The following is a 10,941-nucleotide window of genomic DNA, read 5'->3' on the forward strand; positions in this document are numbered from 1 at the left end:
CCTCAGGGTGTATGTTGCATCCCATTTACAGGAAACACTGTGCTGTCCCCTTGGGAGCTGAGGTTTCCGAGGCTCTTTCAGGAGCAGGTGGCTGCAGGGCAGGGTCAGAAATGCTGGGATGCGGGCCAGGGTGCAGGGACTGCAGAAGGATGGATCAGGGACACTGGTCACTCTGTGGCAGCTAGCAGTCAGTCCTCTGCTCACATCCTTCATCAGCTATGCAGGCATCACAGAGTCACCACCACCAGATACCCAGTACCACCAGGAAAGGTGGCCTCTGTTTAGTGAAGCAGGACACAGGTAACTGTTCTCAGAGAAGATGGTTTAAAACAAACGTGACCTCACAAGGATCGAGCTGAGTGGCGATGCTGGTGAAAGCGGATTGGCTTGAAGAGTCAAAACAGATGCTGAGAAAGAAACAAGATCAAAAAGGACACGTTTCTGTCCAGCCTCTGAGCTGACGTTCCTGCTCAGTTATAATTGATAACTCAAAGGCATTTGCCCAACAACAGGGCTGTCACCACCCATGACAGTGACACAGCCGGGCCGCCTTCCCGGCCAGGCCTAGGCTGAGCGTTCTCATGACGTTCAACCATCCTTGACCCCGCTGCATGTCAGAACCACGTAGGGGCGCTGGCCTGACCCCTGGTGCTTGCGGTTCCCAAGGTCCGAGGAATGGTGTTTTTAAAAAGCTGCCCAGGCAACTGGGTTGGGTGGGCTGGAATGAGGTCAGCCCACTTATATTTGTTACAAGAAGCTCTGTGAAAGTTCTGTGGGGTCACCCCCAGGTTTTAAAGGGGAAGCTGGGCTTGCTGGAGAGGTTGGAGGCAGGAGGCGATGGAACTGGCAGGAAGCCCATCTGGATTGCAGGCCACCGTTGGGCCTGGCACAGCCTTTTGCTCCTGTCTCTCTGATGTGTGTGACTGAAGGCGAGATACAGCCTCACGGAAGAAACCCAAAGCCCTGAACTTAACAGCCAAGTGAGAATCTCGTTGTATAACAACCTGCGGTTGTGCCTTGATGGAAATGCCGACCCAAAGGCACGTGTTCAGGCAGCCTGCAGCTTATGAGGGTGGGGTTCTCAGGTATGGAAGGAAGTGCAGTAATTGGAGGGGGTCTTAGGGTTCGGAGCTAGGGCTGGTAGCGAGAGCAGCCGTGCATCAACTGTCCACAGGCCATCCGTTCCCACAGAGACTTCAGGACAGAGAAAGGCTGGTGTCCAGAGGAGCCTTGCTGGAGGAGAAGGGACCATGGGGACCTGAGCTGGACAACGCCCACCCCTTGGTGACATCCTGTCCCAACAAGAGCCCCGAGAGTGGGTGGGTGATTTTGTCTCCTCTTTCATGTCCACGCTGGGCCTTCCTCTGCGCACAGAAGTCTTAGTCTCCTGGTAGGTGTTCTGCTTTGTAGGTTATTTTTAAAATCTGGCATTAGCCCTGGGACTCTGACATTCTCTTGGGAACCACACGGAGCCCGGACGCGTTGAGCGAAACCACAAACACACGGGGAGGAAGGACGTCGGTCTCAGCCCTCAAAGCCACGGTACAGAAAACAAACACAGGTCCCACCACTCCCTGTTCTGAGTGGCGGCCAGACGCGGGGCCGAGGTCGTCGGGTCTGCGGGACCCGCTCGCTGTGAAGTGACTGTGGCTGAGCTTTGTGCCCTGGAATTCTGGGCCAGCCTTTAACTTCAAATCTTCCCCACTTTGCTTTCATATTATTTTCTCGTTTTGTCAAAGTACAAATGTGGACCCTGCCCACACCCCCTCCGTTGTCCATTCTGTGCCAACCAGGAGTCCAGCCCCTTCCCACCCAGCACCCCCCACCCCATCCCTGGAAGCCCCACTCTTACCTGCCTGACATCGGCTCCTCCTCCTCTCCTGGGACACCCGTTCCTCAGAGCTCCCGACCGAGTATGGTGTGCCCCCTGTACCCCAGCAAGAGTGGGGTTCCTCCTCTGTGGGGCTCGTCCCTCCGTCCACCCAGCACTAGGGCCAGCCTTGAGGGTCCTGGGGGACCCCCGCCCCTTCCTCCTGCATGCCAGGCATCCGTGGGTCCTGTTGGTACAACCCTTCCTGCCGAGCCTCCCATCCTCCATTCTCCACGTTCGCACTGCCCCCTGGCCGCCCCGTCTCCAGACAGCATCATGTCGCCAGCCCTCTGGTTTTGCTACATCCAGCATCTCTGCTCTTCTCTTAGCAGAGGTTGGGCAAGAAACAGCAGCTTGACCATTCCTCCTGCTTCCATGTTCAAGACCACGGCCTCTGCTAAACTTGAGAGGAAGCACGAGCTCCCTTCCCGTGGCTCTGGGGTGCAGCCCCCACCCAGATGGGATTGCTGTGCCCCGTCCATGGGTCTGGGCATCACTCAGCCCCTTCTCCTCCACACCCTCACCCGGAGAATGGTGTCCCTGCCTCCTCACCCCAGCCGCGCCCGGGCACCCTCGCTGTTCTCACGCTGGCACCTCATTCCCTGCTGTTTTCCAAAAGGCAGTGTTCTCACTTGCCTGCTCTCAGAGCTGAGTGAATACCCACTGGGTGGACACTACCCAAGGTGCTCTGGCTCCAGGTGCTGCCGGCCACCCCCATCAGCTGTGCCTGCTGCCCTGACCCTGGACTGCTGTCCCCTCCCGGGAGCGCCCTAGCCCTCCAGCTCTGCTCCTGAACTCTTCTCCATCCCCAGGCTCCCCTCCTGTGATGTTCTCCATCACCCAGCCCTCAGTGCCGGGGGCCTCCCGCCTGTGCATGCTTCACCTGTATCATACATTCTCAGGTGCTTACAAGTCACCCACAGGCCATGGGTCCTCGGACAAAAGTTTTGTCCTTCTAAAGTTAGCTGTCATGGCATGTTAGCTGAGTAGATGGAAGAAAGCGAAGGTATTAGATGTTTCAGATCACCAGAAATTCACCTCCGATCAGGGAATCTGGTGCTTATAACTTGAGAAGTCCAAAGAAAGTAAGCAAAGTGAAGCAGGTGTGAAGGAGGTGCGGAATCTGCATGAAGCAAGTGTGGGACAGGTGTGGGGCAGACATGTGGCAGGAGTGGGGCAGACACGGGGCAGGCATGGGGCAGGTGTAGAGCATGCATGGTTCACCATGGAGAGGCAGGGAGTGGCCACACTGCTCGGCCCTCACAACAGGAGGCATCGTGTAAAGGACTTAACAACATCCTCCCAGACATTTCTGAAATGCAGAATTGAACTTCAAGCTCCCGAAATCTGCCTTCGCCGCTCCGACCTGCCATCCCTGCCCTGGCCTGTGTGGCGCTGTCCCCTCAGCCTCTGTGCTGGAGCTGGAAGGAAGGGCCAGGTAGCCCAGGTGAGCAGCTCTGAAAACCGTGGGGACAAAGAGCACAGGTTCCTCCAGAAGCGATAGGATCACAAGAGCCGCCTGGACCCTGGCCCTGCCCAGCACAGTGTTGGGGGTGCGGGCTCGGTCTGGGGCAGTTTTGTCGTGAGAGACAGCCCAGCTCAGGTTCCCTGACACACAGGTTGGGTCACATCTCAGGGACTCTGCAGTAGAAGCACCCAGCTCCCGCGTCTGTGGAAAAGTTCAAACGTGCGTCAACAGGAAAGAAAAATCTTCTGTTTCCTCCATCCTTAAGATACATTCACCAACCACTGTATTGAAGATAAAAACTGTCTATTTTTTCAGTGTTGAGATTATTCTGTCAGAATTTCCTCTGTCAGTCGGTGAGTTTGTTTTCTTTTACTGGAGTTGAAATAGGGAAATTATTTTTAAGCAAAGTGAAACCATCTGATCCTTTTTACTGAACTCTGGAAATCCAGAGGGGGCCACCCTCCAGGCGCGCTAGCTCCCTGAATACATAAACATGAATCAAAAGTGTGAACATCAAAAACAGGCCTGACACTCAAGCTCCACTTGCCATGGTCTCTGCCTTGTTTCATAGTTTTGTAATGACACACACAGCTCCACTCCAGTTTGACAAGACTGTTTATCAAAACCCCCTGGCTGCGTGTACCCGTTAGTGGGCAAGACATTCGGGGAATGTGGGTGACGAGATGACGAGCCGAGACCCCAGCCCCCGTGGTGTCTGCATCAGCAGGGGAGACGGTCCAGACACCATGGGTGGGGCAGGCAGGTGGGGGCAAAGCGACAGGTGGCCAGGGCTCTGAGAAAAGCACAGTGGGGCAGGAAGCCGGGTACCCGGTCAGGGTGGGTTTCAGTGAGAAGCTGACAACAGAGCAAAGACTTGCATGAGGTGAAGGGGTGGCCCGTGCAGATACCAGGATGGTTCTGTGCCAGGAGCCAGCTCACGAGATCCCACCCATGACAAGGTCATGAGGAGAAGGACTGATCAAGCAAGGCTTCTCAGGCCTCAGGGATTCTCGGAAGGCTGCCTCAGTGCTCACCTTAAAGATGATATCTGCCTTTCTGATGTTTACCATAATATACCTCTTCTTATTTTCTATGACTTAGGCAAAAGGCCTTTCCTGATTCCCTTCTAAAATAGATCATTCTGAAACCTCAATCGGCAAGGCCCCTGAACGGTAGCACCCTAATAAAATTATCTGGGATATACAGTATGCTAATCTAAATTCCTTTTGCTAACATATTGGTTTGTTTAATAAATGTACCTGTGCCTTTGGAGCTAATGTGCATGACTGCTCCCTAGTAATAAAACAGCATTGAGAGCCTCTGCACAGAAAACCCCTATGGGCACAAAACCCTTCGCAGGAAAAAAGGCTTGTTAGGAAATATAAAAAATATTGCTTTGTGAAACTGTTACTTAGTCTATATTTACTCACTATGTTTTTACTCTTAACGTACTTAGCCTATATAATGAAAGCATAATAGTTAAAAATTCATATAAATAAAAGTTTAGCTTTAATACCAATAATAAGACAATTGTTGATTTAACTGATGATTCTTACTTAGAACTGATCTTCAGCTTGCTGTTCTATGACTTTATGGAACCACATTCTTTTCTGTTAAGCTCAAGGCGTAGAATAAATTGCCAAAAACAGGTTTTACCTTAAAACTTTCTGTTGATAAATTCTTTCCTGCTGTGCCTGATGCAAAAATGTTCTGACCGATCAACCCTTGTCAATGGAGAGTCACGAGATGTTAGCAGGCCACCAGGCCAGAAGATGATGTAAATAAAATAAGGCTTTTGGTAACTAAAGGCATGCAAACGATTTCGATGAGGGTCAAAACTGCTGGCCTATTAGGCTGAATTGGTTTGCCCATTAAGCTGAACTGGTATGCCCACTAAGCTGAGTTGGTATGCCCACTAAGCTGAATTGGTATGACTCTATACTTTACATTTGTTTCTATATACCACTAAAAATATAAAAGCTGTCTAAAAAACAATAAAGTTGGTAGACACTTGGAAATGCTAAGACTCACTGTGCCTTCTCATTTGCATCGCCGACGCTGTCCATCCTGAGGGAACTCTGGACCAGCTGGAGCTGGACTCCGGCAGTTCTGGAAAGTTCAGGAGTGGCAGAGAAGCCAGCATGGCCAAGATGTGGTGCATCAGGGTCACAGTGGCAGGAGAGGAGGTCAGAGACTGACCAGACGAGCCACATCCAGAGTGGACTTGGGGGCCACATGCAGGAATGGGGGGCTTTTTGCTCTGAGGGGTGTGAGGACAGCTGCAGGGCACATGCATGTCTCACCCAGGTTCTCAAAGAGGGGAGACGTGGGGTGACGGACAAACCCCAGGTGGAAAGCCCCCTGAAGGAGGAGTGAGAAGTGTCAGGTGCAGGACACACTTGTGTCATGATCTCCAGCCCTACCAGCTGGGGGTGTGAGAGAAAGCAGGGCATCAAGATAAGGCCAAGGGGACTTCCCTGGTGGTCCAGTGGATGAGAAGCTGCCTGCCAATGAAAGGGACATGGGTTCTATCCCTGGTCTGGGAAGATCCCATGCACTACAACTACCGACCCCGTGCGCTATGGTCCATGCCCCCAACAAGAGAGGCCACCGCAATGAGAAGCCTGCAAGCAATTAACATCCAGCACAATCAAAAATAAAAATAAAATAAATGAATAATAGCTTTAAAAAAAAAAAAAGGATAAGGCCAAGGGCCTTGGTGCAAACAGCTCGGAAGATGGAGTTGCCCTCAGCTGAACTGGGAGGCCGGGGTGGAGAAGCTCTCGGGAGGTGACAGAGAAAGCTGATCAAGGCTGGAAATCTCCCACTCCCTGCAGCTCTTGAATTCTTGCTCGTTTTCTCTTTCTTTCTTTCTTTTCACCACACCATGTGGCATGCAGTATCTTAGTTCTCCAACCAGTGATCGAACCCGGGCCCCCTGCAGTAGAAACATGGAGTCTTAACCACTGGACCACCAGGGAAGTCCCTTTGTGGTCATTTTAAGTTTCAAGAGCTGTGCTTTCAGTCTTAGCCATCTTGTTTTTCCATTACCCACGTAGTTTCTAGAAACTAAAAGGGGCAAAACCTAAAGCAGGGGAGTACGCTGAGTGGAGGAAGAGTCTCAGGTCCTCAGCCAGCAGGGCAGCCCCATGGGGCTGCATGGGGCAACATGGGTGATGCCCCCAAAGTGGGCTTGGCAATCGGGCACAGGGAGCAGAGTCTCGTCCTGGGGCATCTGGGATCTCCCGAGGGAACTGTCCAGCTGCACTGATGTGAGGGACAGAGACAGAAGAGGCCTTCCTGTCGCCATGTCCACTCGGGATGGAATCACAGACAGGCCAGGACAGATCATGCCAGAGTCCTTCCTGACTGCCCGAGCTGGGCCACAGGGAGCTGGCTTAGCATTCTGAGCCATCTCATCCTCCCCGCTTCACTCCAGATGTCCCCGAGGTGGCCAGTCTGAGGAAGGAGGGGACAACGGGTCCGATGACCTGCAGGCTCACATCAACGTCTACAGGATCCTAATGGGGGGTCACAGCAGGACACTGACTCACCTGTTCTCCTTCCTTCCAGGCAGAAGCTGGTTCTCCAGGGCATTTTCCCCAGCTGCTGCGGCTCTGGGCCCCGCCCCTTCCCTCTCTCAGGAAAGGGTAGGCTGCCCATGGAGCTGGGGGGTGGGTGTGGCAGCAGGGGGAGGGAGAGGCTGGCGGGGGACATTGTGCACCAGCCAGGTGGGCCTTCCCTGTGCCTGCACAGACTAATGAAACAGCGAGACCTAAGGGGGCCCCATGCGGAGGAGCGCCACCTTTTATAACATCTCACAGCAGTTTGGGGCCACAGAGACCATGTGCCAAAACCCAAAGGCTTCAAACACCTGAAGTTTGTCCTCTTAGGGTCTGGAGGCCTGCAGTTCGACCACAGGGCCGAGCCCCCTGCAAAGAGGAGGGTCCTTCCTGCCTCTTCTGGTTCCCGTGTCACTGGTGGTCTTGACTTGTGGCTGCATCCATCCAGCCTCTGCCTCCACCAGCACTCGGTGTCCATCATCACGTGGCCATTTCTTACAAGGACACCAGATGTATCAGGTTAGGGGTCATCCTGCTCCAAGAAGACCTCCTCCTAACTAGTTCTACCTGCAGCGGCCCTATGTCCAGAGGAGGTCAGGTTCTGAGGCTCCGAGGTTAGGACTACAGCGCCCAGTTTAGGGGGGATGCTCTTCAACTGTAACAGTGAGCAGGGCAGCAGCGTGTCCCAGAGGAGCCCCCCGCCCCAGGGCAGGGCAGGAGGGGAGCAGAAGTGTAGGCTGCACTTTATCTGCATGAAGAAATCGGACTAGAGTCCAACGGCTAGTCCTCTGCTGGTCAAGCCAGGTGCCTGGAGCAAGGCCCAGGAGGAGGACTCAGCATCACAAACCCAGACGTGTGGGGGTAGGACCCAGACGGGTGGCCAGGCCTGACCAGGGACCAGCGCTCGTCACGGGGTGGCTATGGGTGGGCCACATGTCTCCTCTGACACCGGGTCCAGCTGAGCTCTGCCCAGAAGGTCGAGGGCAGAATCGGGGCACCCATGGCCAGTCCCCAGGCCCTGGAAGGTCACTGTCTGTCTCACCCTCACACCAGCGCACCAGTCACAGCTCTGTCAGGAATGGGGGCTTCACCCTGCTGCCTCACCCACCCCCCAGAGGCCAGAGGTGATGCCGTACCCTGCGTGAATGGGGACCCTGAATCCTGGAAGCTGAATTGTGTTTCCCACTCCCTCACCCCGAAGCTCCATTAGCCTCTCCATTAGATGGAGAGGTGGGGTTTGAACCCAGGGCTTCTGACTGTAGGCCTGCATGCTTTTCTGTTTTTTTAGGTACAAATCCACATAATATGGGCTTCCCAGGTGGCATAGTGTTAAAGAATCTGCCTGCAATGCAGGAGACACAAGAGACATGGGTTAGATCCCTGGGTTGGGAAGATCCCCTGGAGAAGGACATGGCTACCCAGTCCAGTATTGCTCCCCAGAGGATCCCATGGACAGAGGAACCCGGTGGGCTATAGTCCCTGGGGTCGCAAAGAGTTGGACACGACTAAGTACACACACCCCACGTAATATGAAGTTAACCATTAATCATTTTAAAGTGGACAATTTGGTGGCATTTATGGCATTCACAGTGTTGTGCAACCTTCACCATCATCTGGTTCTAAGAAGTTTCATCACCACAAACCTGCTGCCACTCACTCCCACGCCCCTCTCCCACCCCAGGTACCACCAACGTACTTGGTATCTCTCCGGCCTCAACGTCCTTAGTCATTTTGTGTAAACGATACCAGATACTCCCAGGCATCCAGCCATTGCACTGAGCGAAGGGTTTTCACAGTTCGTCCACGTCATGGTAGGTCGGTGCCTCACTCCTTTTTATGGCTGAACTGGACAGTCCCTTGCATGCGTGGACCGCCTGCATTTATCCATCTATCCATTCACTGACGGTCAGGCCTGAACTCTCAAGCCCTGTTTGCCACCATAGTATTGCTCCTCTAGACCCCTCAACGAGCAGGGCCAGCCTTCTGAGCACATCGTCAGCCCCTACAGCGGATGCCACAAGCCTAGAGCCTGGGTGCGGGGCAAACTCTGATTTTTCTTTTTTTAACTTAGTGGAGACCACCATGGAAAACCTAGCCTCAGTGTCTCCAGCTTTGCTTCTACCACTACTCAGAAATCCCCAGGCCTTGGTTCCACTCAGAATTACAGACAATCACCATGTCCATCCTGTGAACTTCAGAAAATTGGGTGACCTTGCTGAGAAGCTGGAGGGCGCTAGAAAGCCCGTGTGGGGGACGTCACAAAGCCTGCCCTCCACAAGAATGGGGGGTTTCCAATGAGAGAAATGAAACTTTCAGGAGCCCCCAGGAGAGCTAAAATAAAGCCACTTGTGGCCAGAAGAAGTCATACTCGTCAATCTAGTTCGGAGGGCAGGTGGCCTGGTTGGTTGAGTGGGAGGTCACAGCATCACAGCTACAATTGAAGGCCCACGGTGGGTCTGAAACGGGCTGATCACTCAGTGAACTCCCTGCCTGTCTTATTCCTCTAGCCACAATCGGGGGTCAAGCTATGGCTGATGCAATAATTAAATGACCCAAAACATCTTGAAGTCCTGGTTTGGGCTCAACAGTCAATGTGACGGTGATGCCACAAATGTGTTGGGGAAACAGAACTGAAGTCCTGAAACTGCTGAGGGCAGTCTCCTGTTCACACATGCAGACAGGGAAAAACTAACAGTGGAGCACCACCAAAGGATGGATTTTAAGAACGAGTTTCCAGAAGAGGAAAAGACACTTGCTATGTGAAAAGGACACAAACATGTGTCCCATACGACTGCGGACAGACACGGCGGGGCAGCTGCACAAGGCATGGTGGCTTCCACATCAATGAAGGGCTTACTGGGTACATTTTTTTCCAGGAAAAAGAGTGAGTTGAGAAAACAATCCAGGCCCTAATAGGAGTATGCACACTCAGGCCATCACCCTTGGATTCTGCGGAGGAATTAAAACTACAAATCTTGAGTGGTAAGAAGGCTGAGACTGTAACAGCAAGCAAAGAGCCATCCATTTACCAGCGCCCCAGCCTTCTGCCTCCTGGTCACCATCTGTGGTTGCTTCCAACGAGACAGAGGGATGATATAGGTCAGCCTAGTCAAAGAATGAGGCTGCTAACTCTCGTGCTCTCTGAGAGGCTGTACACGCCGTGTCAAACTGAAACTTGAAACAACGTGAGAAAGAAGCACCATTACTCCCCCCACCCTGGTGCAAATGTGGAAGGTGAGGCTCAGGCTGACCCCTCACCCCTGCCCCCAGAGCATCCCCTGGAGCCTGGGCCACCAGCCCATCTGCACATGTGAGGAAGTGCAATTCTGGACCAGCTGTCGAAGCAGGAATACCCTGAGTGAACCCCAGGGGCACGGGCACCTCTTAGACCTTGGGGATGCCCTGCCTGTCAGAGCCCAGGGTCTGTAGGTGCCGCAGAAAGCCACTTGCTCTCAGTGTCTGCTTCGTGAGACGTACGTATCCATAGAAACAGTAGGCTTTGCTTCCAGTGAAACGCACCTCTTGACGACTTTTGCTTGGAATGCCTGTAAAGGACATTGACTCCACTTCTGCTGATTAAAGACTTTTCAGGCCATTCAGCTCTCCCCAACTGTTTCTTTCCCAAGGTGAAAAATTTCAGAGTTTGTCCCTCTCCACAAATAGGCAAAGACCAAGCCAGACAGGCAGAAAGGTGTCTTCACTGAGACTCATTAAGTTCGCTGAGGAAGATCGCAAACAGGGCAGGAGAGAAGGGTGCAGCTGGGTTTGGAAAGGGAGGCTGAGCTACAAGGCTGTTTCTGTGCTTGTGACTAAATTTTCTTTCAACGTTGGGAATTTGTGAAACTGAGCTTTTAAACAAGATTCACCATGTAAAGAGAGTATGTTTCACTGTAGATAGTTTAGGAACAACAGAGAAATACAAAGAAGAAAAGGTCATATAACACGTGCACGCCGCCCTGTCTCCCCCCCCCCCCCCCGCCACATCTGGAGGTGGCTGCTGTTACCATTTTGGTGTAAATTTCTTTGATTTTTCAGCCACT

The sequence above is a fragment of the Giraffa tippelskirchi genome, chromosome 7 (assembly GCF_054371585.1).
Source record: "Giraffa tippelskirchi isolate mGirTip1 chromosome 7, T2T-mGirTip1v1.2.pri, whole genome shotgun sequence".
Taxonomy (NCBI): Eukaryota; Metazoa; Chordata; class Mammalia; order Artiodactyla; family Giraffidae; genus Giraffa; species Giraffa tippelskirchi.